At 40.5% G+C, this 25,256-nt stretch overlaps 1 protein-coding gene across 1 annotated transcript in view; it reads right to left on the reverse strand.

Moving 5' to 3' along the window:
- Positions 1-1,895: 1,895 nt before the first annotated feature.
- Positions 1,896-25,256, reverse strand: part of KCNU1 (potassium calcium-activated channel subfamily U member 1) — a 235,525-nt gene continuing 212,164 nt past the window's right edge. Inside the window, exons 30-31 of the mRNA XM_079909209.1 lie at positions 21,664-21,712; positions 1,896-3,010 (exon numbers count right to left, since the gene is read on the reverse strand). The gene's annotated coding sequence lies outside the window, so the exon portion shown is untranslated. The remainder of the gene's footprint in view (positions 3,011-21,663; positions 21,713-25,256) is intronic.

Consider the following 25,256-nt stretch of genomic DNA (forward strand, 5'->3'; position numbering starts at 1 on the left):
TCAATCAGCTGCTGGATTCCAAGATGGAAAATAAGCCCATGGTCTCTTGCTTAAGAGCCTATGATGCACTGTATCTCCCCTTCCCTGACCCATCCCATGCTTTGTCCCACCAGAACGATGGCAACTTCCCACAGCAACACCACTGAAGCAGCATCAAACACTGCAGTACTATACTGAAAGTGTCCTTAGTCCTGGATGAGGAACATCAAGAAAGATTAAGAAAAGAAGCAACTAGTTTAGTAAGGGACCTTTCCATCTTCCTTTAAACCACTGATTTCCCCTGAATGAAAATGCTTTAGAAGAAACGTGAGGAAAATGTCCAGTTCATGCAGAGCTATTGAGTCCTAGAAAATAAAACCCTGGCTGGTGATGAATTATTATTCTAGGCAAGAAATTCTCTAAGGTCAGGGATTGAGAAGAAGCACAATCCAGCTTCCCAGACCTGGGAATCAGGAGACCTGGATTCTAATCATAACTCCCTCACTAAAAAGTTACATACCTGGGAAAGTTACCGTATCTTTGTGGACCTCAGGTGACTGATCTGTAAAATGGGGTTAATAGTGTCAGCTTTCTTGCCTCACAGGGTTATTGTGAGGCTCAAAGGAGATGATAGTTGTGAGAATACTTGGGGTAGCGTGAAACACCACAGATACTGTGGGCCTTGCTTCTAGGAAGCGGACAGGAGCCTGAGCTTGCTTTATGTAGACCAACTTCAACCTTGGCTTTGGGAGACCTACTGCCTCTCACTCCACCTTCTCCTCAGCAAGTCACTGGACTGAGAGTCTGCAGACATAGGTATGAATCATAGCCCTGCTCTTAATGTGCGTGAGATTGCAGGTAAACATTACTCTGTTCGAACCTAAGCTTTTGCATCAGGAGCATGGGAATTCTTATCCCTATTCAATGTAATCATGTGAAATCATGCACTGAGAAAGCCCTTTTTGAAATGACAAAGCACTATACAAATTGAAGGTCATGTTGTTAAGATCACTGAATACCCATTGTCCCTCTCTTTGGATACCCAAAAAACCAAGACACGCTATCAGATGAGGACCTCTCACCCAACCTGACCCCAGGTCCGTTCTGTGCTCTGCCACGGTGTGTTCTGTACTCTGCCTTTACTCAGTGTGACGGTGGACCTGGGCTGGGAGCAGAAGGACACGTCTCAGATTTGTCCTCTTCTGTGCATCGCGCCCACTGGAGTGGTGCATTAGCCAGGATGGGAGAGCTGCTGTAACAAACGACAAATCTCGGTTGGCTTAATATGACAAGGGACTATTTCTCACTCATGCCTCAGCCCAAAGCAGGGTGAAGGGAGAGGGCTGGGGGCTGAGCTCCCCTCAGTCATTCAAGGTCAAGGCTCCTCCCATCCTGTGGCTCTGCCATCACCCTGAGCCTCAGAACTTTCCACTTCATTCCATGCATCCAGCCTGTTGATGAGCAAAAAGAGACAGTCTAGAGGACTACGTGGGAGATTTTAGAGGCCAATCCTGGAAATGGTGTCCATCACCTCTACCTACACCCCACGGGCCAGAAATCAAGCACATGGCCTCACCTAGTTCTAAGGCAAAAGGGAAATGTAGCCCAGGGGTACACCTAGCACACAAGGGAGAAAGACACATATCGGTCAGCCCTAGCAAGCTCTGCCCAAGTGGAATCGTACAGGTTCATCTAGAGACATTTAAATGAGGATCAGTTTTGCTTGGTCCATAGCCGTCAGCAATAGACTATATCTGAAAGATAGTAGGCATGACTCAAAGCAAGTGGATGTGAGTACGTGTGCATGTGCACACACATGTACATTCCATACCTAGCGGATGGATGAGGTTCTTAGGATTTATGTGTAAGTCAATTGTTGAAAGTTTAAACACATTTCGGACAAAACCAGAGGAAGCTATAGAGTATACCAGTTAAGGCATAAGACTCGGAGTCAGGCAATCTGGGTGCAAATCCCAACTCACCATGAGCGAGCTGAAGAGCCTCGACAGAGTTACTGCATCTAGTGGCTTTCAAACACTTTTGAACGTGCATATGCACACACATCATGTGTGTGTATCTATATATTACATATACATGTGCATATATACATACATGTGTGCATATGTATTTTATGTTGTACACATTTAAGCGGGTGGAATCAAATTGATTGATTTTATACCAAGTAACGGGTCATGACCTTCAGTTTGAAAATCCCTGACTTAACCTCTCATTAGTTTCAGCTTCCTGAACTGAAAAAGGGGCTTGTGGAAAGCATCAAACAAACTAATGCTCGTAAGAGATTTCACACACTGAGCATCTGACCCATTAGCAATGAGTATTAATATTATTATTGTGTCATTTGTAAACTACAGCTTGCCACAGTAAGAGGTAGAGACAAAATTCAAGCAAAGAACTGTTGTCTCCTTTCCATGTTAGTCCAGTAGGATCATTTAATTATTTCTTCTTTCCTCTCTTCATTTGGTCCACTAAGAAATATGTAGTGTGAAATATGTCCCAGGCACTGTGATAGCCCTGGGGATAGAGGATGAATAAATCATGACTGCTGTTTTTACACAGCTGGAATATCTAGAACTGTACTGTGCAATAGTGGCTATTCACCATACGTGGCTATTTGCATCCACACTTAAATCAATTAAAATGTAATAAAATTAAAAATTCATTTCCTTAGTCACACTAGTCACATTTCAAGTATTTGACAGCCACAGGTGGCTAGTGGCTACTATATCTATCAGCATGAGTATGGAAACTTTCCATCATCACAGAAAGTCCTAAGCATAAACAAAGAGCCTTGACAGGGTGGGTATCTATTCCTCAAATTTAGAAGGTGAAGAGAAAAAGAACTCACATGAAATGGGCTTCATCTTCCGCAAAGACTTGAGAATTTCTCAAACGTTTCAGAATGCCACCCACTAATCCAGCTGAACACTGCTTTCAGTTTGCCCTGGTCTCACATACCTGGGCAGGCGCCCCTTGCTGCTGCATCTCTTCTGCTCTTTGCTGAGGGAACTACCTGGATTGGAAAATAGAATCCTGTTCAGGAGGAAGCAAAAGGAGCACAGCTGATTTCCAAAAACAGACGTTGGTCCCAGCTGGAGTCATTGCCTGCTAGCATGCCCAGCTCCTGAATATAATGAATCCCTTTCTCTGGAGCCACTGAAGGGCAGACCTTTCCAGGAGCATCTTGTTTACTGGAGTGAAAGTCTGGGGAATGTCTGCAGGTGAACGTAGCCCCAAGGGCCGACTGAGAATGGGGCTATGGTCCCCTGTGTGTTGACAGTCTGACTGGATCCTGGTTCTTGCTGGAAATGGAGCCTGCCTGCTCAGCTGGTGACCTTGACCTTCTGCCTGACAACTTCCAGCCCTATTTTTTTTTTTGGTACGCGGGCCTCTCACTGTTGTGGCCTCTCCCGTTGCAGAGCACAGGCTCCGGACACGCAGGCTCAGCAGCCATGGCTCACGGGCTCAGCCACTCCGCGGCATGTGGGATCTTCCTGGACCGGGGCACGAACCTGTGTCCCCTGCATCGGCAGGCAGACTCCCAACCACTGCGCCACCAGGGAAGCCCTCAGCCCTACTTTTGAGGTTAGATTCACTCTGGATATTCACTGGCCAGACTCCACCTTAACTCGAACAATTCTCCCTAGAATGTGGTGCTGACAGATCCCTGAAGCATGAATCTACTGTAGCCTAGAAGCATCTATCCTGACATACTGCCCCCGCCTGAAGAGAGAACCAGCGCTTATGAGAACTTCCAGGGAGCAGAAACGAGTCTGATCGGGACTTGACAACTTGCTGTGGATGGGATCCACCGTATTCAATGTAATGGAAAGAACGAGACCTTTGGAAACAGTCCTGGGTTCAAAATCACAGTCATCTACTAACTGAGAGCTTGAAAAGTTACCCATTCACTCCCACCCCCAGGACCTCTGCTCTGTAAAACAAGGGTTGAAGCAGACATGCCCGTTGTCTAGGACTTAATGAAGTGAGTGGTGTAAAGGGACTCACACATGGTAGGTACAGCTTCCTTTTTCCCTTCTCCTCCACCTCGTCTCCTCCAGGCTTTCCTATCCTACCGTCGAACCAGCTCTCCCAATGTGCTCTGTGCCCAGGGCCTTGCAGTATTTGCCCCCAAGTCCCTAAACTTCAAAGCGTAGAGGGGAATGTCCAGAGGCAGAATGATACAAGGTCCTGTCCAAGTGAGGGTTGGCATTGCCCTCCCTGGGGCAGTGGGGTGAAGCCTTGACCTGGACTAGGGCTGTTGGCACTGAAGGGTAAGAGCCTTCCGCCTCTGAAGGCAACTTCCCTGGGACCATGGAGCTCATGACCTGGGGACCAGCCGGTTATGAGACATATGTTTATATGGTTGGTTGGTTTATCTGCAACTCTGCAGTGAGCAGCTCTTTCACGTGGGAATGAGGAACATAAATAAGAGATCGTCATGCTGAGTGAAGTAAGTCAGACAGAGAAAGAGAAATATTGTTATCGCTTACATGCGGAATCTAAAAAGAGATGATACAAATGAACTTATTTACAAAACAGAAACAGACTTAGAGAAGGAACTCATGGTTACCTGGGGAAGGGTTGGGGGGAAGGATAGTTAGGGAGTTTGGGATTGACATGTACACACTGCTGTATTTAAAAATAGGTAACCAACAAGGACCTAATGTACAGCACAGGGAACTCTGTTCAATATTCTGTAACAACCTAAATGGGAAAAGAATTTGAAAAAGAATAAATACAAGTATATGTCTAACTGAATCACTTTGCTGTACACCTAAAACTAACACAACATTGTTAATCAACTATACTCCAATATAAAATAAAAAGTTATAAATAAAAAATAAATAAATGAACTTCTACTGGGTGGAAGTATGAGAGGGTTGACAGATACATTTCTGAGGTCACACTGGTTTCTGTTCAGGTCTTCAAACAACTCAGCTCTTTCCTGCTGTATGACCCTCACATACACACTCCTTCTGCCAGGAATGCTTCTCTCCCTCCCAGGTGGCTTTTGACTGAGCCTCTCCTGTTCAATAGTCATTTCTCAGGTATCTGTATAGCCATGCTTGACACCACCCCCCTCAAAAAAAACCTTGCCAACTGCCCATTCTCCTCCCTAAGAGCACATGCTCTATTCATAACACTTATGAAAATATGGAATCACTGTATGTGTTCATTTGCATGATTATTTGTTTATCTCTTGAGCTGGACTAGGATGCCTATGAGACCATGGACGCATGGTTCAAGCATGGGACCACGCTTGACTTTTTCTGTCCTGCATATTCAGTGTCTAGCCCTGTAGCATCATCCCTGTTCTCGTGGCGTGCTAGTCGATGATAGCAAGAGGGCTGTGGTCCAGGTGTACACTGTTCACTCATGCTGAACTCTGAGAATAGATACAAAAAACTGAGAAGGGCTGAGCTGCGATTGAAGAGTGAATGGATGTAGGCATTGGTAGGTAAATCTGGAGAAAGACGGCATGGAACGTAAAATTAATGTGTCAGATAATGAACTAGGAGGGGATTGACAATCTCAATGAGAAATTAGGAGGATGAGTGTAATTGCATATCAGTGAGATGGTATTGGGGCCAGCTTGCTAAGGGATCTGTTTGATTTACCTACATTTATTAGTAGAGGAAACACATTCCTCCAGCCATGTTCTCTTAGACTTGTGAATAAGTGTGTGTCTGGCTCAATAAATATTTGTTCAATAAATGGTAGAGTTAAGATGGCTTTGAATAAAACTAAAAATGACTATAAAAAAAAGCAGGATAGGGGGTGGACTCAAGATGGCATACTAGAAGGACACGGAATTCACGTCTCCTCACAACTAGGGCACCTACCACGCACCAGTGGGGGACCATGGACACCTAAGGGGATGGGAGGAACCCTCAGCAAGCAGCTTGTGGGATCTTGGTTCCCAAGCCAGAGGTTGGGCTCAATCTCCTGTGGTGGGAGTGCTGAGTCTGAACCGCTGGACTAACAGAGAACCTCAGACCCCAGGGAATATCAATCAGAGTGAGGCCTCCCACAGGTCCTCATCTCAGCACCAAGACCCAGCTCTATCCAACTGCCTGCAAACTCCAGTGCTGGATGTCTCAGACCAAACAACCATTAAGACAGGAATACAGCCCCACCCATAAAAAAAATAAAATAAAAAAAAAAAGAAACAACAAAAAAACTTGTTACAGACAAAGGAGCAAGGTTAAAACTTAGAAGACCAAATAATTGAAGATGAACTAGGCAACCTACCTGAAAAAGAATTTAGAGTAATGATAGTAAAGATGATTCCATATCTCAGAAACAGAATGGCGAAAATGCAAGAAACATTTAACAAGGATCAAGAAGAACTAAAGAGCAAACAAACAGTGATGAAAAACACAATTAGTGAAATTAAAAATACTCTAGAAGGAACCAATAACAGAATAACTGAGGCAGAAGAACAGATAACTGAGCTGGAAGATAAAATGGTGGAAATAACTGCAAGGGAGCAGAATAAAGAAAAAAGAATGAAAAGAATTGAGGACAGTCTCAGAGACCTCTGGGACAACACACCAACATTTAAATTATAGGGGTCCCAGAAGAAGAAGAGAAAAAGAAAGGGTCTCAGAAAATATTTGAAGAGATTATAGTTGAAAACTTCCCTAACATGGGAAAGGAAATAGTCAATCAAGTCCAGGAAACACAGAGGGTACCATACAGGAAAAACCCAAACAGAAACACGCTAAGACACATATTAATCAAACTATCAAAAATTAAATACAAAGAAAAAATACTGAAAGCAGCAAGGGAAAAGCAACAAATAACATACAACGGAATCCCCATAAGGTTAACAGCTGATCTTTCAGCAGAAACTGTGCAAGCCAGAAGGGAGTGGCAGGACATATTTAAAGTGATGAAAGGGAAAAACCTACAACCAAGATTACTCTACCCAGCAAGGATCTCATTCAGATTCGACAGAGAAATTAAAACCTTTACAGACAAGCAAAAGCAAAGAGAATTCAGAACCACCAAACCAGCTTTATAACAAATTCTAAAGGAACTTCTCTAGGCAGGAAACACAAGAAAAGGAAAAGACCCACAATAACAAACCCAAAACAATTAAGAAAATGGTAATAGGAACCTACATATCGATAATTACCTTAAATGTAAATGGATTAAATGCTCCAACCAAAAGACATAGACTGGCTGAATGGATAAAAAAACAAGACCCGTACATATGCTGTCTACAAGAGACCCACTTCAGACGTAGGGAAACATACAGACTGAAAGTGAGGGGATGGAAAAAGATATTCCATGCAAATGGAAATCAAAAGAAAGCTGGAGTAGCAATTCTCATATCAGACAAAATAGACTTTAAAATAAAGACTATTACAAGAGACAAAGAAGGATACTATATAATGATCAAGGGATCAATCCAAGAAGATGATATAACAATTGTAAATATTTATGCCCCTAACGTAGGAGCACCTCAATACATAAGGCAAATGCTAACAGCCATAAAAGGGGAAGTCAACAGTAACACAATCACAGTAGGGGACTTTAACACCCCACTTTCACCAATGGACAGATCAACCAAAATGAAAATAAATAAGGATTCACAAGCTTTAAATGATACATTAAACAAGATGGACTTAATTGATATTTATAGGACATTCCATCCAAAACCAACAGAATACACTTCTTTCTTCTCAAGTGCTCATGGAACATTCTCCAGGATAGACCATATCTTGGGGCACAAATCAAGCCTTGGTAACTTTAAGAAAATTGAAATCGTATCAAGTATCTTTTCCGACAACAATGCTATGAGACTAGATATCAATTACAGGAAAAAAACTGTAAAAAATACAAACACATGGAGGCTAAACAATACGCTACTAAATAACCAAGAGATCACTGAAGAAATCAAAGAGGAAATCAAAAACTACCTAGAAACAAATGACAATGAAAACACAATGACCCAAAACCTATGGGATGCAGCAAAAGCAGTTCTAAGAAGGAAGTTTATAGCAATAAAATCCTACCTCAAGAAATAAGAAACATCTCAAATAAACAACCTAACTTTACACATAAAGCAATTAGAGAAAGAAGAACAAAAAACCCCCAAAGTTAGCAGATGGAAAGAAATCATAAAGATCAGATCAGAAATAAATGAAAAAGAAATGAAAGAAACAATAGCAAAGATCAATAAAGCTAAAAGCTGGTTCTTTGAGAAGATAAACAAAATTGACAAACCATGAGCCTAACTCATCAAGAAAAAAAGGGAGAAGACTCAAATCAACAGAATTAGAAATGGAAAAAGAGAAGTAACAACTGACACTGCAGAAATACAAAGGATGATGAGACATTACTACAAGCAACTATATGCCAATAAAATGGAGAGCCTTGGAGAAATGGACAAATTCTTAGAAAAGCACAACCTACCAAGACTGAACGAGGAAGAAATAGAAAATATAAATAGACCAATCACAAGCACTGAAATTGAAACTGTGATTAAAAATCTTCCAACAAACAAAAGCCCAGGATCAGATGGCTTCACAGGTGAATTCTATCAAACATTTAGGGAAGAGCTAACACCTATGCTTCTCAAACTTTTCCAAAATATAGCAGAGGGAGGAACACTCCCAAACTAATTCTACAAGGCCACCATCACCCTTATACCAAAACCAGACAAAGATGTCACAAAAAAGGAAACTACAGGCTAATATCTCTGATGAACATAGGTGCAAAAATCCTCAACAAACTACTAGCAAACAGAATCCAACAGCACCTTGAAAGGATCATACACCATGATCAAGTGGGGTTTATCCCAGGAATGCAAGGATTCTTCAATATATGCAAATCAATCAATGTGATACACCATATTAACAAATTAAAGGATAAAAACCATATGATAATCTCAATAGATGCAGAAAAAGCTTTTGACAAAATTCAACACCCATTTATGATAAAAACTCTCAAGAAAGTGGGCATAGAGGGAACCTACCTCAACATAATAAAGGCCATATATGACAAACCCACAGCCAACATCATTCTCAATGGTGAAAAACTGAAACCATTTCCTCTAAGATCAGGAACAAAACCAAGGTTGCCCACTCTCACCACTATTATTCAACATAGTTTTGGAAGCATTAGCCACAGCAATCAGAGAAAAAAAAAGAAATAAAAGGAATACAAAATGGAAAAGAAGAAGTAAAGCCGTCACTGTTTGCAGATGACATGATACTATACATAGAGAATCCTAAGGATGCTACCAGAAGACTACTAGAGGTAATCAATGAATTTGGTAGAGTAGCAGTATAAAAAATTAATGCACAGAAATCTCTTGCATTCCTATACACTAATGATGAAACATCTGAAAGAGAAATTAAGGAAACACTCCCATTTACTATGGCAATGAAAAGAATAAAATACCTAGGAATAAACCTGTCTAAGGAGACAAAAGACCTGTATGCAGAAAACTCTAAGACACTGATGGAAGAAATTAAAGATGATAGAAATATATGGAGAGATATACCATGTTCTTGGATTGGAAGAATGAACATTGTGAAAATGACTATACTACCGAAAGCAATCTACAGATTCAATGCAATCCCTATCAAACTACCAATGGCATTTTTTCACAGAACTAGAACAAAAAATTTCACAATTTGTCTGGAAACACAAAAGACCCTGAATAGCTAAAGCAATCTTGAGAAAGAAAAACGGAGCTGGAGGAATCAGGCTACCTGACTTCAGACTATACTACAAAGCTACAGTAATCAAGACAGTATGGTACTGGTACAAAAACAGAAATATAGATCAATGGAACAGGATAGAAAGCCCAGAGATAAACCCACACACATATGGTCACATATTTTTGATAAAGGAGACAAGAATATACAATGGAGAAAAGACAGCCTCTTCAATAAGTGGTGCTAGGAAAACTGGACAGCTACATGTAAAAGAATGAAATTAGAACACTTCCTAGCACCACACACAAAAATAAACTCAAAATGGATTAAAGACGTAAATGTAAGGCCAGACACTATGAAACTCTTAGAGGAAAACATAGGCAGAACACTCTATGACATAAATTACAGCAAGATCCTTTTTGATCCACCTCCTAGAGAAATGGAAATAAAAACAAACAAATGGGACCTAATGAAACTGAAAAGCTTTTGCACAGCAAAGGAAACCATAAACAAGACGAAAAGACAACCCTCAGAATGGGAGAAAATATTTGCAAACAAAACAACTGACAAAGGATTAATCTCCAAAATATACAAACAGGTTATGCAGCTCAATATCAAAAAAACAAAGAACCCAATCCAAAAGTGGGTAGAAGACCTAAACAGACATTGTCCAAAGAAGATACACATTTTGCCAACAAACACATGAAAGGTTGCTCAACATCACTAATCATTAGAGAAATGCAAATCAAAACTACAATGAGGTATTACCTCACACCAGTCAGGATGGCCATCATCAGAAAAATCTACAAACAATAAATGCTGGAGAGGGTGTGGAGAAAAAGGAACCCACTTGCACTGTTGGTGGAAATGTAAATTGGTACAGCCACTATGGAGAACAATATGGAGGTTCCTTAAAAATCCAAAAATAGAACTACCCTATGACCCAGCAATCTCACTACTGGGCATATACCCTGAGAAAACCATAATTCAAAAAGAGTCATGTACCAAAATGTTCACTGCAGCACTATTTACAATAGCCAGGACATGGAAGCAACCTAAATATCCATCAACAGATGAATGATTAAAGAAGACGTGGCACATATATACAATGGAATATTACTCAGCCATAAAAAGAAATGAAATTGAGTTACTTCTAGTGAGGTGGATGGACCTAGAGTTTGTCATACAGAGTGAAGTAAGACAGAAAGAGAAAAACAAATACCGTATGCTTACATATATATGGAATCTAAAAAAAAAATGGTTTTGATGAACATAGGGGCAGGACAGGAATAAAGACACAGACTTCGAGAATGGACTTGAGGATATGGGGAGCGGGAAGGGTAAGCTGGGACGAAGTAAGAGTGTAGCATTGAGATATATACACTATGAAATGTAAAACAGATAGCTAGTGGGAAGCAGATGCATGACACAGGGAGATCAGCTCAGTGCTTTGCGACCACCTAGAGGGGTGGGATAAGGAGGATGGGAGGGAGACGCAAGATGGTGGGGATATGGGGATATACATCTGCATATAACTGATTCACTTTGTTATACAGCAGAAACTAACACAACTCTGTAAAGCAATTATACTCCAATAAAGTTAAAAAAAATAGGATAGTAAGGGCAGAACAGAAATTCCACACACTTCGGTGTAGCTGGGAAAATTCAACCTTGTGCCACCAGCTGGCTGTCTGAGGAAGCTTGGACTAGAGGCTCTCGAAGTCGTTTCCCACCAAGAACCTGTGACTCATCTGACAGCATCTTACATTCATTATAAACACTGCTTCAGCAAGAAAGGGATTCTGTGTTCCAGCTGAGGAAATCAGGACACATCCCCTTCCTGTTGGATAGAGGAATTGATGAGCCTTCTTCCAAGAGGAAGGTTATGCTCCATTCGTGCATAACTCCTTCCCAATGACTCCCGGTGTATTCTGAGGGATAAAGACCGATTTCCCTGGAAGCCGAGGAAGGGTGAAGATGGGAGTGATAAGGGTGGCTCCCAAGATAAACTCTGACTCCTTTCTCCCTCAAGAGCAATTTATTTGGTGTTTGTGTGTCTGAAAATGCCTCTACAAGGAGTGTGATGAAAGTGTTGGCATTTCATATTCGTAACTGTCTGCTGTACATCAAGGTTCCCTCCGGGACCCAGGGAAGCAAAGTTTCCCCTCATCCTTCACAATCCAGTTCAATTCCCTGGCCTTCCTTCCATGAGGGCTTATCTGACAACTCCCAAATGAGATGTCCTCTCTCTCCTTTGAAATCTTAGCATTTGTTACACTTCTCGTTGTTTCACCGGATCTTAATCACATAGAACCTTGTGGCAGCTCTTAGCTGTTTGAATTATACTGGCCAGGATGGACCATCCATTAAGGACGTTGCAACAGACAGAAAACTGGCCCCAGAAGACATCTACATCCTATTCCCTGGAACGTGTGGAGGTGTCAGTTTACACGGCAAAAAGGATTTTGCAGACGTGTTCAGGATTTTGAGATGGTGAGATTACCCTGGATTATGTGCATGGGCCCAGTGTAATCACAGGGTCTTTCTAAGAGGTAGGCAAGAGGGTATATTCAGGAGAGAAGATGTGACAAAGGAAGCAGAGGTTGGCATGATGGGCATTAAAGATGGAGGAAAGGCTGTGAACCAAGGAATACAGGTGGCCTCTAGAGACTGGAAAAGGTAAGAAAACAGATATTCTAGAAACTTCGGAAGGAATGCAGCTCTGCTGGCACCTTAATTTTAGCTCATAAGGCCTGTTTTGGACTTGTAACCTCCCGAAGCGTGAGACAAAAATGTGTGTTGTTTTAAGCCATGACGCTGGTGGCCATCTGCTCCGGCAGCAGTAGGAAACAAATACAGTCTCATCTCAGGCCTGGATTAAGGCCTCGTGGGACATTCTGCAGGCTGATAGAATTTTGAACCTATCTGGAAAACAGTGAAATGGCCATGAAACTTTTATGTAATCCTTAAAGAAAGTGTGGTTGTATATGGTGAGCCCTGGAGGCTGGCTAAGAAGGCAGCGCCAGCCTGCTCTGAAACTAACAGTTGTTGGGCCTTAGCTGTGCTCTTAGCCTGAGGGGCACTTCACTGGGTGGTTTGGAGCCATTAACAAAGAGAGTCTACATAGCCAACAGGAATCTAGGAAGAGGATATAGTTCATAATTTAGCTTAAAATGGGCAAAACCTCTGCCACTGACATCATGGGGCTTGTCCCAGGCAAATGGAGCAGCCTTTTCTTTTCTGCTGGACCTTCTCCAGGATTCCGGTGGAGGCAACACGGTGATCCCTGTGGATGTCAAAAGGCAAACTATTTACAAAAATGGTGAAGGAATCCAGCTGTCTGGCTCCCAGTTGAGATGGTGGTAGTTAAGCAGATTTCCTCCAAGCCAAGGAAGCACAAGTCTGCCAGGGAAATCAAATTAAAACAGGAAGGTGGAGAAATGGTCTTCATTAAAAGCATACCTACCACACTATTTCTTCAAGCCAATTTGGCACAGAACCTTGCCTCGACTGCTTTTAATAGTTGTGAACTGATGTTTTATTTAACTGTCCACCTTTTCCTGGCTCCTGATGCTGCCTAGAAAAATAAAGGTTTTAAAATTTATTTCTGATTTAGCTGGCCATGAGTCCAGGCTATTCCCAGGGCTACAGCCTCAGGCAAACATTAGAAAGAATACTCAGTTTTTCAGAATTAAGTGTTTCATTCAAAAACTACTAAGCTCCTATGAATCACATTTGGAAACATCTGAACTCTGTCTTTTTTTTTTTAGAGGGAGTGTTATTTTTGTTTTTGTAGTATTCTTGATTTTTTTCCTCAGTGGTCATTCATCGTTTAAATGTTCTTACTTTTTGAAGTAATTTGTAAGATTTATATTTTTCTATAAAATCCTTAGTTTCATCCATTTTTCTTTTTCTTTTAAAAAATTTTATTGAGGTAGAATTGACATAACATTATGTTCATTTTAGGTGTGTATCACATAGTGATTCAATGTTTTTATACATTACGTGATCACCACAAGTCTAATTACCATCTGTCACCATACAAAGCTATTATGACTTTACTGACTATATTTCTCTATGCTGTACATTATATCCTGTGACTTATTTATTTTATAACTGTATTTTTATCCATTCTTCAATTTTACTAGTGTGGTAGCAAATGAAGGGTTTTTTTTTAAGTCATCCAATTTCTGTTAAATGTCCAGTATTGTATACTTGTGTTTTCTTTTTTATTTCTTGATAGACAAGTTAGTGGATTCATCTGTTTGCTGTTAAATTTTACAACACCCTAATTGGTTGACTTTTGGTTTAATCCATGAGAATTTATTTCATATGTTTACTTATACTTCCAACATTTTGAATTAAATATTAATTATGTATAGCAGTTTTGGTTAGTAAGGATGTTGTTTAAGGCTATGAATGTTCCTCTGAGTACAATTTTGTTCACATTCAGTAAGTTTGATTGTGAAGTTTCCTTTATTGTTATTTACTGTTTAAGATTTTGACATTCTCTTTGACCCGAGGTTTTTATTAAATTTTAAAATATTTCTGTTTGTGAATTATTTGTACTTCTGTTATTCATTTCTTGTTTTGTTGCATTGTGGTTAAAAAAAGGTGTCAAATTATCCTTGGAATTTATTGAAATTTTCTTCACATTTTATATAATCAAAATTTAAAACTAATGTAGCACTTACATGTAAAAAGTAGGTATATTTTTATCAGATATGAAGCTTGATATACAGAGTTTAAAATTATACAATATACATCATTTGTTTTTATTCTGGATAATTTCCCTATTGCCTTGTGATCTGTCCTTGCTTGTGTATCCTTTGCTATATGCTTTGTTCCTTGTGGATCAGTTTTTTGAGACTTGCACTCTGTTTCTTCTGATTGTGAATATTTGATGCGTTTAAGTATTGTGCCAAAATTTATAATTATTAGTTAATGAAAGTGAGAAAGTAAATAATAGATTGGTTTTCTTTCTACTAAAGAGGCAGAAATTAGGTCATCTATACTTTGCTGTCTGGGTTTTGTTCTATCCTTGTATGGCTCTCTTAGTGAAATTATTACTACTACATTAAATTATTAAATTATATTTCAGTTATTTTCTATATTACATACCTTGACCTTGAAGCATTAGATATCTACAATCTTTTCCTTCAATATAACTTTTTGCTAATTATATTGAAGGAAAAGATTGTAGATATCTAATTACTTGGGTCCAACTCTGTGTTTACATACATTAAATGTCTGACATTTGCTTTTTCCAAATATTCTTTATTCATGGCCTTTTTATTTTGGTTAGTTACTTAGTTGTTTAGACTCCATCCTCAAGTAGGTTTTTCAGGGGGCACAATGCTTCAATCTTTGAGTCTGTCTTTTTATTATCAATACACATGAATAGAAATTTGGCTGGATATAAAAATTCTTGGTTCACATTCCCCCGCCCCTTTAAAATTCTATAAATATTGTGCCATTTCTTTCTGGAATATTTTGTTTTTGAGGTTTTGCTTTGAGGCCAGTCTCATTGTTTTCCTTTGTAAGTTATTTTTTACCTGGCAGCCTTTACCATTTTTTTCTTTATTTTTGAAATTCAGAAGATTCTTTAGGATATATCTTGAAGTTTATTGGTAATTTTGATGAATTAAGGTAATTTTTTTTTCATTCTGTAGATTGAAATCTTCATTAACTCTAGATACATTTTCTTCTATTATGTCTTTGAGTACTATTTCTGTCTCATGTGTTCTGTTTTCTTCTTCAAGCCCACTTATCACCTATACACTTGTTTTCTGCCTATTCTACACAAACATCACTGTTTTCAGTGTTTTGTGATTTGTCTCTATAGTTTAGGTGCTTTCTTTTTGCAAGCACTAGTCCATAGCCCTGATTTTATTGTTGTATTATTAACTCTGATCTTTGCTGGATCTTATGACATTTAAATGCAATGGCATTATCATATCAAATGGTTTTATTATTTCTAGCAATGCCCTTTAAAAAACTCAGTCAACTAATTATCCCTCTCTTTCAATTTGTTTCATAGTCTGTTTGCTTTAATTTCCTTGAAAGTGTGAGGGAGTTCACATTTTCTTATATTTCATTATTAAATCTTATTCTAGAGGATGAATGCTATCTAAAATGTATGATGTATACTCATTTTCATTTTGGGGTGTACATTTATAATTGCAGGATTTTTACACAGGTTTGCATTTGTTTGCTTGTGTTGTTTTCCTATTCATCATTTTTTAATGAGAGAAACTCTTTCTGGGCTTGCCATTTGCCCAAATGAAGTGAGTTCTTCTTGTTTTTATTTTCAGTTTACTTGTATACCATTTTAATCTCCCCTTTAAATTTGATCTGGAGGCCTGGATGATGGATTGAAATGATTAGTTCAGTTGTTCAGTAGTCAAAGGTCGAGGAGCTGCAGCCATGGGCAGCTAAAAGAACTTGGTGTAAATTCAGTCTCTCTGCAGTAGTGGAAACAACTCTACCAGGGATGTTTCTGCTTCAAACCATGTTCTCCAGATTAGGAAGAGTTTGTCTTTGCTGCAGAGTCAGCCTGTGCCACCATTAGGAAGTCATGCTAGAGAGAAAAAAATGTGGCACGACTAATGCAAACTTCTATCCCAATTGTTGGGCTTACAGGGTACGTCTGACTTCAGCTAGGAAAGAAAATCAGAGTAGGTTGTTTGCTATTTTGCTTATGGCTGATTCATATACTCAATCTTCATTTTCATAAATTGAGGATCACAGTCTTAAAAACATTATTATACAGAATTTCTTAATCTTCCCACGACACTGCATCGATCTCTTAGGAAGTGGAGATGGGTTGCCAGCCTTTGATGACTCATTTCAATGTGGACCAGATTGTATCTGACATATATTTCTCAGGGCTTAATGATATAAAGTAAGGATCATCCCCTCTGTTCAGAAATAATAAAGTAGTTTTCTCTATTTTGCTTCTTTTTGGTTCTTTTCAGTAGTATATAAGATGATGGGAGTTTTGTAAACCTTCACTTACATTACCATCCTTCCCCAAAATTCTCCATGGAATTCTGTTTGTTAATTTGCTAATCAGCTATTAACACAATAATCTCTAGTGCCTTCTCTCTTTCCTTATCTAATCTTACGTCTTTTCCTTTTCCTAGAAACCACCTCCATTATGTCTGAGTTTTACATATCAAGCAAAAACCTAAGAGTCTCTCCCACTATGTGCAATCTTTCTTGAACATTACACCCTGTGGTAATGTTTCCCTCTTCAACGTTCTGCATTATTGCTGTAAAACATTTGGTACCTGGAACATACAAAGATATACTATTTTTCTGTGTGCCCTAAACTCTATCTTCTATATTTTAGTTCCCAATGCAATGCATTACACATAATAGGTTGCCATACATTTTTGATGGTTTGTAACGAATAGCTTTTAAGCACAAAGAAGAAAACCTGTCTTTTTAGATCCCTCCCCAGAAATGACCCCTACCCAACCTCTTCCTAGTCTGACCACCTGGATTAGTTTAGAGTCCACAAAATAGTTTTCATTACTCTAAAGTTTATTTGGTTTTAAAAATCTCTCTGAAATCTCAATTTAAAGGGTTATGAGTAGGTCAACTGTTTAAATATCTCTACCAGCAATGTAAACAGTGAATCAAATTACCTATTCACACAGGAGGCTTTAATTCCTCCTACCCCTTCATCACTCCTTCCCTTTTTATTGTTCTCGCTCATTTTATCCCTGTGGCAAGAAAAGTTAAATGAGACTGAAAAAAAAATGCAGCTGATTAGGGCAGATGAACAGAGTGCAGGGAGCTATCTTCCTAAGCCCAATCAAGTCTTTAAAACAGATCAATTTTGTTTTCCACAGACAGCCTGGCACCTGAGATATGGGTGATTTAAAAAACTCATTTGTGCTTTCTGGCTGAGCTTTAGCTTTCTAACGCCAAATAGAGTAACAGGGAAGAAGGAGGAAGAAGCAAGTTTTTAGAGGATTAATACTTTCCTGATTTCCTGTACCTCCTTCAAAGATCTCTCAGTAAGTCATTTCCAAGAGGTCTTGGACATGGCAGCCTTGTAAGGGAGGTGATGATTTAGAGCAGAATTAGCCAGAGAGGGAATGAAGCTGGTAAATCTAATTCTATATCTTATCTGTAACACACACACGTGCACACTCACACAACAGTGTTATCCGGCTTCTCACTAACCATGCACTGACCCAACAGGTCAGGATCAGTCCATGAGATTGCTGCTGCCTTTGGGGTCCCCTTGGTGGCATCCAGGCACTTGCCATTCCTCCTGCACAGAAACTCTTTAGGAATTTGTATTCTGCCCCTTTTATCTCTATCCCTACCAAAGGCCTGCATTAGGGCCCACCACTCTTCCAAAAGCAGTGCGTCCGCTGTTTCGCACGCTGCCTTTTTTTTTCAGATGAGGGAGGGGGAAGGAGAATGAGACCGCAATCTGGTGGTGGTCATAGGTGCCGGTAATGCCTGGTGCTTTTGGCAGGGAAGTCAGCAGAATCTCAAAGCCTTGTTGACAAACTGTGTGTGTAAAAACCCCAGGCTCAGTGTCAACCCTTCAAAACTTCCATATTGCCTCGATGTCAGGCACTGTGCTGGATGCTTCAGGCGCTCACATTGGCTGGAGAGAGTATACACACAAACACCTAGAGTATGCGGATAGCAGGTACAGAATAAGGGCTTATCAAATGTGTGCATACGTGGCCATGAGTAAAATTATGTTCAGGGTGAGGAAACATGCAAAACAAATAGAAAGACAAACCGTCAATGATAAAGTAAGATGCCCCATCCAACTGGAGAATGTTGTTGTCCTTCTCGACCAAGGGCTAAGTTCCTGACTTAGCATCCTGGCAGCCCCACAAATGGAAGAGATCATGATTAGGGGACTCTGGCGAGATGACAAGTGGGATCTTCCAGGTCACGGATTTCATGAGACTATAGGAGAGGGGAAGCTGATTATGGCTATTTCAGTGTCAGCATTCTACGCTCCGAGGGGAAACTTGAGTCAAATATCCCAGCAGGTCATAGGTCAGCAATTCCAGTGGGCCTGTTGATGATGTGTCAGAAGTAAGGAAGACATCAGATTTCAGCAATTTGGAGCAATAAAGTGTGGCCTCTGCTAATTCCAAACAGGCAGGTTGATCAGATCAGGGCACAGTCACACCCAGGATCTCTTGAACCACAGTATCTGGGCTACTTTATGTGCCCAAATGTCCTAGAATGCTGGAACTCTTCCAAGGCTTGGTAGGTGGGTTAGAGGTGCTGACGTGTAGTGTCCCGTCTTCATGGCTTGATGTTTCTACTCTGTGTTGACCACCCCATCATTAATACTCACGATCTCTTGCTTTCCCTCTGTTTCCTTTCGCTCCTGCTCTGTACGTTTGCTCAGAGCAGTAATTCTCAAGTATGGTTCCCAGACCAGCAGCATCAGCATCACCTGGGAACTTACTGAAATGCAAATTATCTGGTCCCACTTCAGACCTCCTGAACAAGAAACTCCGGGGATGGGTCTCAGCAATCTGTGTTTCAACACGTTCTCCAGGTGACTCTGATGTCTGCTAAAATTTGACAACCACCGCTTGGGCATTGGTGTTCTTCTAGGCAGGAGCAGATGGTAGCACTCAGGAAAGGAGATGACAATGAATATTCATCCATAGTCTTTCTGATGCTCCCTTTGGGAAAGGCTGCTATTTGCCTTACAAATACTTGTCCTAATTTTGCCTCTCAAAGGAAATTTGATTTTTAGCTAGGCACATTGTCCCTTGACTAAAGAATACATTTCCTGGCCTCCTTTGCAGCTAAGTATGGCCATCTATCTCAGTTTTGACCAATGGACTGCAAGTGGAGAGGTCATGTGGAAGAGGGCATGTTTTCCCAATTATCTTTGTCTGTCCTGCTACTTGGATATGAATGTGATGTCTGGAACGATGGCAACTCCCTTGGGCCAAGTGAACAAAGTCTATATCCTGGGTTTTGGTGGAAGGAGCTTGATTTAATCCAGACAGCTTTGGAACTACTGTTTGAGTCTTGGACTTATCTACCTTCCACTTCTCTTATGTGAGAGAGAAATAAGCCTTATTTAAATTACTCTTTTCTGGGTCCCTGTTACTTATAGACAAACCCAATCCTAAATAATGTCATCCTTACTGAATCTGCGAAACGAGACCCTTTCTTGTACTTTCACTTCCCTGATCCTTAAGAAGAGGAGGTGATTTCATATTACACTGCAGTTGTCTCATAGGAATTCAGAGCATTTGACAGAAAATTACTAATTTATCCACATAGCTTAGGTTTAGCTTATTGACTGTTACATGAAGCAGTGTATAAAAGGTAAACATAATTTTCTCATAGGTTACTTTTCATTTTGCAATGCAGTACAGGCTGCTTTGACACCTAAGGGAATATTTAGCCTCCCACAAAAGGATGAGGACTATTCTATCTGTTTTGCAGATGAACTGAGTCTAAGGAAGGGAAGTCATTTTTTTCAGATCATGTAATTGTATTATGAGCTCCTTGAGGGTAAGGATTACGTCTTATGACCTGCATGCCTATAAAAAATGCTTGGGGGGCTTCCCTGGTGGCACAGTGGTTGAGAGTCCGCCTGCCGATGCAGGGGACACGGGTTCGTGCCCCGGTCCGGGAAGATCCCACAGGCCGCGGAGCGGCTGGGCCCGTGAGCCATGGCCGCTGAGCCAGTGCGTCCGGAGCCTGTGCTCCGCAATGGGAGAGGCCACGACAGTGAGAGGCCCGCATACCGCAAAAACAAAACAAAAGAAAACAAAACAAAACAAAATGCTTGGGGCATAGTAAGTCTTCAATAAATTCTGCTGAATGAGTTAATTAAATGAGAAAGAACTAGGACCAAATTCAGCTGCCCTCAGTGGGTCTATCCTATGGAGATAAATCTAGTGATGATGAATTCTGGGTCTTCGGTGCTCTGAACTGTGTTTTAGCCTGAACTTAGTTTTAATTTGGAATAACTGGGGAAGGGGAGAAAGTAATAATAGGAAATGTTGAATTTCCAAGAGGGAGGACATAGTAATTTTCTCATTATGACAGCTGAAGATCTCTTTACAGTCTTCGTTTTGCCTGTAGTAAATAAGCTCTAATAACTGAGATGATTCAAGAAAATTCGCTCTACATTTTATCTGGTCAGCCAGACTCTACTCTTTGACTGTTTATTGTGGATTGTGTCAAGAAGAGGAAGCGTTTTGATGTTATTAGTCTCATCATTAACCCCCAGTCTGCCCCATTGTGGACTCCATCACTAGACTGTTCCTCCCAGCATCCCTCTCTAGGGGGCATTTCCCTTCATTTCTAGACTCTGTCATTGACATGACACCTCGCCAAACCCATAAGCCCAAACCTTTAGTTCTAACTAATGATCTAGTTGAGAGGTCTCTGGCTTTAAATGCTAGCTTTGTTACCTTCTAGCTGTGTGTGTTGGGTGAGGTATTTAACCTCTCAGGATCTCATTCTCCCCATCTTTAATAGGTGAATGATGATACCACATTCACACAGTTGGAGTAAATTTAAAATAAAGAATATTTTGAATTACCCATTGGGGAATTTTTCAGCTTCCTTAATGCAAGCAAACCCGGAGACTCCATGTTTGACAAAATTTGTGACCCTGGGGATTTACCTTCTCCTTGAGGATTTCACACTAATTTCTACATCCAGCACCACTGCTCACTGTGAATTAATATTTAAGCCTAAACTCATAGGCTGAGTTATTTTTAACAAGACAAAAAAAAAAAAAAAAGAGAGAGAAAGAGAAAGAAAAAAAAATGAGAAGTGGGGAAAATAAGCATAAAGAGTAAGATGCAATGAGCTTGTATGGTCTAGCTCATTCATCTTCAACATATGCCCACACTTGTTCCGTGTCCACTAGTTGCCAGATGCTGTATGCCCTGTGGTGAACCACATGGATGTGCGTATCTTTGGTCTTATGGAACTTACAATCCGACTATCTCCTTACCTCGTTTCCAGCTTGTCCTTTGTGGAAGGGATCATCCTTCTCCAATCTTCTAGAAATACAGTAAAAGTGGAGACTTGAGAGGGTGAGAGTCAGGAAAAGGTAAGTTTCCTTTCTGGGTAGTTCAAGACTAGTTCCAGTTTCCTTTCTAAAATCCACTTCTTTTACACATACTTGACCTTCCGGAAGTCTACCCACTTCAGGAAGAGACCTCACCCTCAACCCAAGGGTTATGGGCTACTTCCTATATTTTACAGTTGTCATGTCAGAACACAGCCAAAAGTAGAAACACAGGTCACTCTTATTAAATCCTCTCCTGAGTTTACCACGTAACCTGTATCATGGATTTCAGTTCCACTGCTCATTAGAGCATGGAGTCCAAAGAACTTTCCTTTGGAGTCCTGGATTTTACCCTCTGATGTTATATATCATTATTTCTATACTTGAACTGTCTGTTTTAGCCTAACTGGTCTACTTATTTTCCCTAAATCAAACTGTGATTTTTTTTATTTTCCTCCAGATAATTTATTTCATTATGTATTCATTTATTCAAGTCTTTCTTCCTCTTTCAAGGCTAGCTCAATTTTTCCTCCCTCCGGGAAGACTTCCTGAATTATCTCAGCCCATTAAGGCCTCCTCCTGTTCAGTATTTATTATCACATCACCTGGTCAGTATCTATTTATGCTGTGGTATGCTGCTGCGTATCTGTTATGGCTAAGCCTTATTTTTCTGATTTGACCATATCTCTCTGAAGGCAGATGGAGATTAGAGGGTCATAAGTGTAAGGTGTGCCCAGTAAGATCCATAGATGTTGAAAACAAGTTCTTGATGAAATCTCATGCTCTATTAAATGTGTACAGTATGGAATTTTGTTTTTACGGTTTTAAAATTATTTTCTAGACAACTCAAAATGTGGCAATAGTAGGGTCAGTGGACATTTTTTTTTCTACTATTAAAAAGTAGTAGTTGTAAATCAACTATACTCCAATATAAAATTAAAAAATAAAATCTTTAACTCATTAAAAAAAAGCAGTAGCAAGGTTCTATTTCTAGGAGTGGTGAGTAGCTCCTATTGGGCCTACTATTCCACAAGTAACAACTATTAATTCTGGACAGAATACAAAAAACAACTACCCAAAGACATTTATGAATGACCCAAACCAGAAACTAGAATGGAGGTCCACACTTGGCAGAAGGGAATAGCATTGGGTGAATTTTCTGATTTCTAAGACTCTTTGGCTGGGAGCAGGCCTTAGTTTGGCCCCATGTAGGGTAGCTAAAATTCTGATAGACGCTTGCAGTTTTGCAGACTGAAGAACCATAAAAGTGACCACAGAAGCCAGAAAGTGAGGGGGCATATTTTTGAACAGAGATATATAGAGAGCAAGAATCACAACTTCTGTACATAAACATCCCAAATATCTGGTTTGTACCTGCACTACACATGTGCAGGACAGACTCCAAGTGTCCAGGTAAGTCTAAAAGAACTAAATGCAGATATTAGCTGCTATCCATTACAGAGAAACAGAGTTTGGAGACCAAGTCCTGAAAATTAACTGATTAAATGAACACACATGCAAAAAAAAAAAAAAATCAAGACTCTTTGCAGGAACAGGAGGAGTAGAAAAGCACCTACAATCTCTACAGTTATTATTTACAATGTCCAGGATGCAATCCAAAATTACTAAACATGTAACATGAGCCATACTTAAAAGAAAAGGCAACCAAATAGAGGCCATGTAATGACCAATCTTAAATGAGGAGGCTGAGAAGACTCTAAGGGGTGGGATGGGGTCCAGTGGTTGGGATGACCATGGCAGGTTATATCAGAGCTGGAGATAGAAACCAAGTGGTGAGCAGGGTCATGGGAGGAAGGAAGCAGAAACCAACCACCTCACAAAGATGCTGCGCTGTAATGCAGGGAGGAAAACACTTAAGCTTTCTTATCATCGTTGGGCATTAGGTCCAAAGCTCCACGTCTTTGAATATGTATATTATGAATTCTATCTGCCATTCCTGCAATGACAGATGTCAGCTTCTGTGGATGTTGGCAGGCGGGTATAAGGAGAGAAGATCTTTCATCGGGAGGGTACACCCCTGGGAGGCGTATGCTCACTTCCCTACACACAACACACTTTTCCCATCAACACACTTTCTTCCCTTCCCCACCTTGTCTATCACTCCCTTCTCTGGCCCAGCGGCTCGCTTCCACTACCCTGAATGAACGCTTCTTTCAGCAACGGGATTTTTCCACCTGGTTGACTTGATGAAAGCTTTATGAATTGACATTATGTGAAGAAAGAACAAAGTGAGGTCAGTGCGTGTGTGTGAGAATGTTTGTAGGGGCAGAGGTTGCAGCAGCTAAAAAGAGCTGCTGAAAACTTTATTACAAACGAAGAGACGTTAGAAGCAATAAATCACTCATGTGTCTGCCACGAGGCAACAGAAAACAGGGCTGGCTTTCAGGAAGAACTGGACACATACATGTCTCCTCCGCTAAAAGTCAGGTGTCCTGTTGCCCCTGGAAGTAGACCTGGGTATGGTTATGGACCTTTTCCTTTTTCTATTTCTCTCTCTTTTCTTATCCCAAAGAATAAATCAAATCAGTCGAAAAGTGTAGAATAAAAGAAAAAGCCCTTAGCCGCCTGGGAGGTGGGGCTTTTAGTTTTCCCCTGCCTGCTGGGGGAAAGGTAAGAAATTAGGCATTTGAAGCCAGGTTCATGGATCAGATGTGCATTTTTCAATTTGTCTGCCTATTTCTTGTTCTGAGGTCTTCTTAATTTTTTTCTTAATGGGGAAGATAAAAATGCTTTGCCCTTACATCATTGCAGGTCCTTTCCAAGAACACCAGGCTTTCTCATGACCTTCACCCAGACTTTGAAATTGTCGATAGCGGTGAGAGTACCACAGGCTTTTTTTTTTTTTCCTACTCACCCTCTCACCCGTTGACAAGGTTCCATCTCTTTACTTCAGTGTTCTGGAGAGATCAACCCCAAGAAAGACTTTTCTAGCTCACCACAAGGGACCATCGGTTATGTTCAATGTTCCTCTCTGTACCTCATTCTCCAAGAAACTTTGAAGTCTCCCTGGCATTTCCTGACACCCACACTCTCATCCCACAGGGCTCTGGACATTAACCCACCTGTTTAATTAAACAAAGAGGCCATTAAACCGAGGTGGCTTCATGGCTTAGTAGTCCAGTAAGCTAACCAAAACTTAGCCTGAAATGCCTCAAGGTTAAGAAATCACAGCCTAAGGACAACCGATCACAAAAGCCAATGAGCCTTTTCCAAATAAGGCAAATGCGTCAGCTATAGCCAATCCAATCATTTCCTTACTCTGCTTCTGCATCTTTCTTATAAAATCTTTCCCCCGGCTCCTGTCCCTGGGGCACTCCTAACCACTTCCCGTTTGGTGCTGCCGGATTCAAATCGACTTTTGCTCAAAGAAACTCAGCATTTTAAATACACCCCGGTTTCTTTTTTAACACACCGCAGGCTTTCACCCTCCTCCATCCCTTCAAATCCTTTCCTACTGCTGTTTGCCATCAGCAAACCTACCTGGAGTTGTTCAGATTTTTCTCTGATTTCTTCAT

This window comes from Stenella coeruleoalba, assembly GCF_951394435.1.
Source record: "Stenella coeruleoalba genome assembly, chromosome: 21".
Lineage (NCBI taxonomy): Eukaryota > Metazoa > Chordata > Mammalia > Artiodactyla > Delphinidae > Stenella > Stenella coeruleoalba.